This window comes from Rhagoletis zephyria, unplaced genomic scaffold (assembly GCF_001687245.7).
Source record: "Rhagoletis zephyria isolate East Lansing unplaced genomic scaffold, Rhagoletis_zephyria_1.1 Rzeph_scaffold_01516, whole genome shotgun sequence".
Lineage (NCBI taxonomy): Eukaryota > Metazoa > Arthropoda > Insecta > Diptera > Tephritidae > Rhagoletis > Rhagoletis zephyria.
The window spans coordinates 63,646-70,663 of NW_016158600.1; the positions used below are offsets into that span (position 1 = coordinate 63,646).

General features: G+C 35.4%; 1 protein-coding gene across 1 annotated transcript in view; it reads right to left on the reverse strand.

Annotated features, from left to right (window-relative positions):
• TfIIA-L (transcription factor IIA L) overlaps window positions 1-5,899 on the reverse strand; it is an 18,059-nt gene extending 12,160 nt beyond the window's left edge. The window contains exon 1 of the mRNA XM_017617890.1: window positions 5,146-5,899. The gene's annotated coding sequence lies outside the window, so the exon portion shown is untranslated. The remainder of the gene's footprint in view (window positions 1-5,145) is intronic.
• Between the last annotated feature and the right edge of the window lie 1,119 nt (window positions 5,900-7,018).

Here is a 7,018-nt window from a genome sequence, read left to right on the forward strand (position 1 = left end):
CAGTTTCGACCCCGGAAGTCCATTCATTTTTTAGAAGTCCAGGGCGATTTGGCATTGTTTTTTTTTTTTTAATTAATCAAATGGAATTCAAATCCTTACTGACTATGAAGCGTAAGAGCTTAAATACTACCTGAAGTAATTTAGCAGGACAAAACGAACTGTTCCAAATGAAGTTCAAAGATAACTTAAAGGTTGAAAAAGGCACTTCCGATGAAAAGGTTTCTAATAAACGTAAAATTTTTTTATGCGCAGAATCCGAATTTGGTGTAAAAGAAGAATATCCTATTTACAAATGGACTTCCGGACCGTTTAATCCACACTTTCGGTCGAAACCGGAAGTAAGTAATATGACCAAAAGATAGGAGCATCCTTGACTTGGTGGTCTATTTATATTCCTGCGTTTTCCAATAAAAAACACTTTCCTTCTTTTTAAAAAAGGGGTAGACGGGTGGTCTTGGACATCCTGTATGTATGTATGTAATCCTCAAAGAAATATTTAAAATTGTGAATGGTGGGAAAGGTCCTAGCGGGTGGTTTAAATAAATTTAGTCATTTTTAGTCATTTAGTCAAATTTATTTCGTGTTTCTCTTTTACGTGGAATGACCCACTACAGCCATGATCAGAGATTTAGCACCAAAATTCAAAATGATATCGTTTGCAACTTATGTTTATTTATTTATTTTTCTTCCACACGTGATGAAATTCTATTTTTATACATAAAAAAAAACTAAAAATTGACGGTAATTTTTACCGATTTGTAAACTTGCATTTTATTTTGATAAATAACATAATAAAGCGAAGTACACTTCCAGATTATTTGTGTGATATCCTACGATATAGTAGTGAAACCAATGCATATTTACTCAGGGAAAATAATAGCTTCAGGCTGAAGAATATCTTTTAAGAGGGATAAAAAAGTTATAAAAAATTGTGAAAACGTTGGTACCTTCAAGAGGATGCTACTTAAGCACTGCATAACGTTGGCTAATGAATAGAAAGGCTAGGCCTAGAAACGAGTCCTTTCAAACCGCCCAGTGGTTGCGGCTCTGGACGCATGCCCTACACCTGATATATTTACGGTATTTCAACAACATCGAGAATATGCTATTCTTAGTTAATTATACATAAACCATCTTATAGCTTAGAGCAATATTGCAAAAGGTTAACTTATATTAAGGTTTAATTTTACTTTTTACATTAGGGAGATTCAGAAAAAAATGTGTTTTTTTTCTCTCGGAGCCATGCTCAGAAGTTTCGATTAGACGCCAAAATAAGTCTCAGAAATATTATATTAATATTAAGAATATCCGCTTCGCACTTTTCGATTTCATAGCTACGAAGTAATACAGAAGTACTGCACATTAAAACTGGTATATCACGAGCAAAAAAGGTCAAATCGCAAACTAACCTCAAATATCGCCTAAAACCATGAGTTCGACTTTGACCTCTAATAACTTTTGACCGAGTTGACTTATCGAAAAATGACTTTAGACCTTTTTCGTAAAGCGTTCAATTCTCTACAACTAAACTTCAAGACCTTTACAGTAAAACGTATCGTGCTTTAAATATAAAAATCAGAAGTAAAAAAAAAAATAAAATTTCGTGTGTTATTCTTATGGGAAATCTAAAAGTGTATGCAGGTCAGATGGCAGTAGTAAATAAATAAACATTAAACCAATTGAGTATGAATAGTAATTTCAGTTAATCAAAAAATTTAGGCCAACAAGTTATGTAATTATGTACGCACATGTCTACATACATGCACATGTATTTATGTATAAGGACTTCAAAAACAAATGGCAATAATTCCCATTGGACAATTCCTTAGGTAATTATTTATTTATTTATTACAGTCATTTGACCTATATACATTTGTAATATGTATTGCAAAATCAATAATTAATAAAAAAAGTAAAAGTAAAGCTTAATATAAGTTAACCTGTTACAATTTTCCTTCTAAGCCATAAAATACATAGTATATGTATAAGTAACTAAGATAGCATATTCTCGATGCTGTTGGAATGGACGTGATTCCAAGCAGTACCGTAAATATATCACGTGTAGGACATACGATCTAGAGTGTTATTTCTAGAGCCGCCACAACTGGGCGGTTGAAAGGACTAGTTTCCAAGCCGCCTCTTATACACTTCTCTACGGGCAGGCGATCTGAATGGACGAGATCCAGAGTCACGCAATTTGATCGGAGGGAAAGGACTAGTTTCCATGCCGACCTTTCTATTTCATACATTATGGGCAATCTGAATGAACGGGATCCAGTCACCCTGTTAGTACGGATGGAAGGGACTAGTTTCCATGCCGGACCTTTCTATCTAATAGCCAATGTGCAGCTGCCTTTTGAATGTACCAACGTTTTCTCAATTTTTTATTTGAGCTGGAAATTCATTGCAACATTTTAATCCCTTATAAAAGGTATTCTTCTTATCTATTTCCGTTTTATACCGCGGCAGCCTGAAGCTACTATTTTCCCTGAGTAAATATGAATGGGTTTCACTACTATATCGTAGGATATCACTCACGATATTCTGGAAGTCTACCTTGTTTTATGTTAAACACGGGGGGGGGGATAGGGAAAAGGGGAATATGTATGTAAATGAAGGAAATGGTAAATATAAAGGTAAAAACAAAGACAAATATAAAGAAAAAGATGACAATGAGGATGAGGATACCGCTAAAAGTAAAGATGAAGATAGACGAAGAAAGATTAAAATAAAGGTAATTATAGAGAAAAGGATGTAGATAGACACAGAGACTCAATCTGGGACTTTGTTATCAATTTTTTTATCGATTATTTATCGATTTTTATNGGGGGGGGGGGGGGGGGGGGGAAAGGGGAAAGGGAAAAGGGGAATATGTATGTAAATGAAGGAAATGGTAAATATAAAGGTAAAAACAAAGACAAATATAAAGAAAAAGATGACAATGAGGATGAGGATACCGCTAAAAGTAAAGATGAAGATAGACGAAGAAAGATTAAAATAAAGGTAATTATAGAGAAAAGGATGTAGATAGACACAGAGACTCAATCTGGGACTTTGTTATCAATTTTTTTATCGATTATTTATCGATTTTTATATCTATATTTTTTATTGACTTTGTTAACGATTACTTATCGATTGTGTTATCGATATTATTTTCGATTTTGTTAGATATTTTTATCGATTTTCCAATCGATTTTGCTATCAATCTTACTATCGATTTTGCTATCGAAAATTTTTATCGAATTTGTAATCGTTATTTTGTTGGATGTTGCTATCGATATTGTTAGCGATCTAGATACAAAAAAGACAAAAAATGTAACCTTACGCAAAAGCAGTTGCATGTATACATATGAGACGTTCTTTTTCATATCGGACACCAAATTTGGTGTCACACTTTCGATTGGCTTCAAATTTTTTTTGGGTTCTCTAAATGAAATAAGCTAACACGTGTTCAAGGAATTTTTTTTTCGCTTTTTTCTTTGGAGATATGATCTGTCAAAGTATCAATTTTTTCGTGATTCTGACTAATCATGTACTCTTTCAAATCGTTATATGTATCTCGGGTTCTGGTCATCGTAGAGTCTTCATCTTAACGTCGTTTTAAAGCTAAATAATTCGGATTAATATTTTTATATATAAAATGGGCAAGATTGTCCTAAAGCTAACTTAGCTATTAACAGTTCAGCTTTTTGAAGTTGATTTGCATAGAAAAGACCAGTAAAACGTGGTTAAAAAATGGGGGGTTTTCAAGCACTATTTTTAAAATGATTTTCTTTGTGACGAGATGGTGCATTTTGTGAGAATCAACAATTTTTTGTAATTTGTATTCCAAAACTTATATTGAGATATTTTTAGTAAGTTGTTAAACATCGAGTTTTTGCAAGAATTTAAATTTTATTGCAGATTCCGATAGAATACCTATCCAGGTATCAAGAACGGCCTATTTCATAATTTCCTTGAAAACCCCCCAATTTCAGAGTTCGGTTCAAAAATGCCCTATCTCCGCTGCTACCTCAAAAATTCCCTATATCAACATATACATATTTTCAGTTGAGATAGGGCATTCTTGATGCAAATTCAGAGGTAGAGCGTTTTTCAACCAAATAATGAGAAAGGCCGCTTTCTAGCCGGCTGCCGAGATATTTAGGACAATCTTTCACTCAGCCGTCGAACTGTTTTATTTTAAAGTTTGTGTGAACAAAAAGTATTTCTTGCCCCAATAAACATTGTTGCAGACGTTCGAAAATGAAAACATGGAAGTCGATACCCAAATCAAGAATCGATTCAGCGCGTTTTTCCATGCTTCCTTTCGTATTGTTTGGAAACCGGGGCTGAACCCAGGCCCTGCGGAATGGTAACTAACCACTACCCAACAGCGGCCGCCATTAATTAAATATGTATATCATCGTTTGAAGTACAAAACCACGTATCATGATAATGCAAAACCGCGTATGTGAGATTGCATAAATTATTTTGTAGACAGTAAAAACTTTCATATTTCAAAATGGTTCTCTCTTTTATAAAGCAATCGCATTTCTGGCTAGTATATTTGAGGACGAATTGATAAGGCTTGAGCCAAGAGCTTCGGTGAGCAAATCCAATTTTTGACAAAAAATGACAGTTACGCGGTTTTGCAGAAAGACGATACGCGGTGTAGTACTTTAAACGACGATACCTATGTACATATGTATTTTTATAAAAAATAAATAAGAGAAATTTGGTATATGTAAATAAATAAAATCGTAAAAACGCCAGGGTATACTTATGCAGTCGTTATTAAATCGTCCTATAAAGGTATGCAGAGGGGTGACGAAGAGGTTGTGCTCAACAGTCTTTTGCAGCATATGGACTCAACTGCCTAAGTGGTGCCATAAAAAACGTACCTGCAACAAATATCCTTTACTGTTCGCAGAAAGTAAATATTTTAGCATAACAATCCCTTGACAATCAATTTAAAAATATTTGGAGAATGACTTAAAGATTGGTTATTGTTATTTAAGAGAAGAATACCTGCATAAACTCACACTGCAATTTCCCTACACACATGTATCTATTTATGTATAAGCTGAACAGCAATGACCCAATCACAACATCACGGTATTTAAAAGCAACAGTAGATGTTAACCCAAAATTAAGCAAACTTACCACAGACGTCTGGCACAGTGTCAGTGCCACCTTCCTCTCCGCCAGTTTGAGGCTGTTGTCTGACTTTACTAACAAAATAAGACTAGCCCAAAGTTTAAATAAAACAATAAAAGTGGTGCTTCAGCTGAAAAGACAAACCACTTGATAAGTAGCAAGTACAAGTGTGCATATAGTGGCGTCGACCGTAGCCACCAAATACGTTTCGCGAGCTACTTGGCACGGCAGATTTGTGCGTACAAATGTACGATGGTTGTGGTGGGGTTACGACCGGAACGTCACGAGAGCACAAGTTACAAGATCCAAAAAAAAAAAAAAAACATTCAATATGCGGAATCGATTTCACTATTTTTATAGTACGTATAATTATAGCCGAATCGGGAGTGGTGTACAACTGCTTCTAACTGAGTTAATTACTTATTTTTAATTATAAACTCAACATCAACCCACAAAATATTCCCAACGTCTGTTCACATAAAATCGCACTTTTCGAATGATTCGTCGAAAGTCGTGTCAAGAAATTCCCACTACTGTCGCAAAAATTGCCTGTTTTGACAGTTTCCACCTTCTCAATAAACTATCTATCCTGCTCACGCTCCCATAAACGCCAAATGGTCGCTAACACGTAGGCAATTGCCGTCTTGCACTATAGATACGGCCCTGCTGTGACAAAGCAAAGAATTTTAAAAGTATCCTTTGCCCCCCATGGGGGTAGTGCTTATCGGTTTGAATGCATATTGTCCTAGCGCATGGTTTTTCCGTTCTTCTAGCAACCCACATGGACTCCAAATGCACCAGAAAAAGACTTCGCGCAACACAACACGAAGCCGAATCTGTTGGTGAAATGACGGTCTTTATATACTTTCATCAAGATTTTATGAACGCACACAAGCGTACTGCACATGGACGCTCATACGTGTAAATGGGCATCATGTAGGCTACGTTACTACGCAACTGTATAGAATTGGACTTTGCAATTATCACTGATAGTTTAACATATAAAAGGTCGATAAATATCAAGCACTATATATATTTCTAAATTTATTTAAGAACTAATAAATTCAAAACAAAGGTGAAAGCCATCGGCCTCAAATGCACGCACACATTTGCGTCCATCTTATACCAACCCACACACGTAAATAACCGCGTTGCCAAATATCGGAAAGAAAAGGGGTGAAGAGCAATAAAAGGGATGCCAGGCATTTATGTAATTAAAGTTAAGAAAGTTGAGAATAGTTGAGATTCTATCAAGAAAGGTAATGCGTATGTTGAATGCCGATGGCAAATAAACGGAGAGTCGCGGCCATCTTTTTTGTTATTTCATTTCTTTATTTCTATCATCGCTCACTCTTTTTCTTCAACGTCCTTTGTCGCCGCAAAATCTATTTTGCGGCGAATTCCTCTTTCAAACCTTCTAGACTCACTCGCCACACTTCTTTGGTACTTCTGGATTATGATCCATTTTTGAGAGCAAACTTTTCCGGTGCCCCTCTCCTTTCTTCGTCACGCTCTCTCCAACAAACGTCGAGTTGCGGCAACAAAAATCGCCGTGTGTAAATGAGTTGTGTTAGGAAAGAACCTAATGTGGGGCATGGAAACAGGGTAGTTCACGATTTATTTAGCGAACATCGTATAAGCCTATTCGGTCCAATTCTATATTACAACACCATGATGCAATAATAAAAGGTGGTATCAGTGGTGACAGCTTGAATGGGAAATGAAATAAAATAAGATAAAATTGTTTTTAAGAAAACAAAATTTGCATACTGAGAAAAAAAAAAAATCAACTATATTTTTAGGCAAAGAATTGTTAAAGAAGTAACACTGTTTCACCTAAGGCAGTCAATCACGATCGAGAGAATACAAAGGTTGCCCC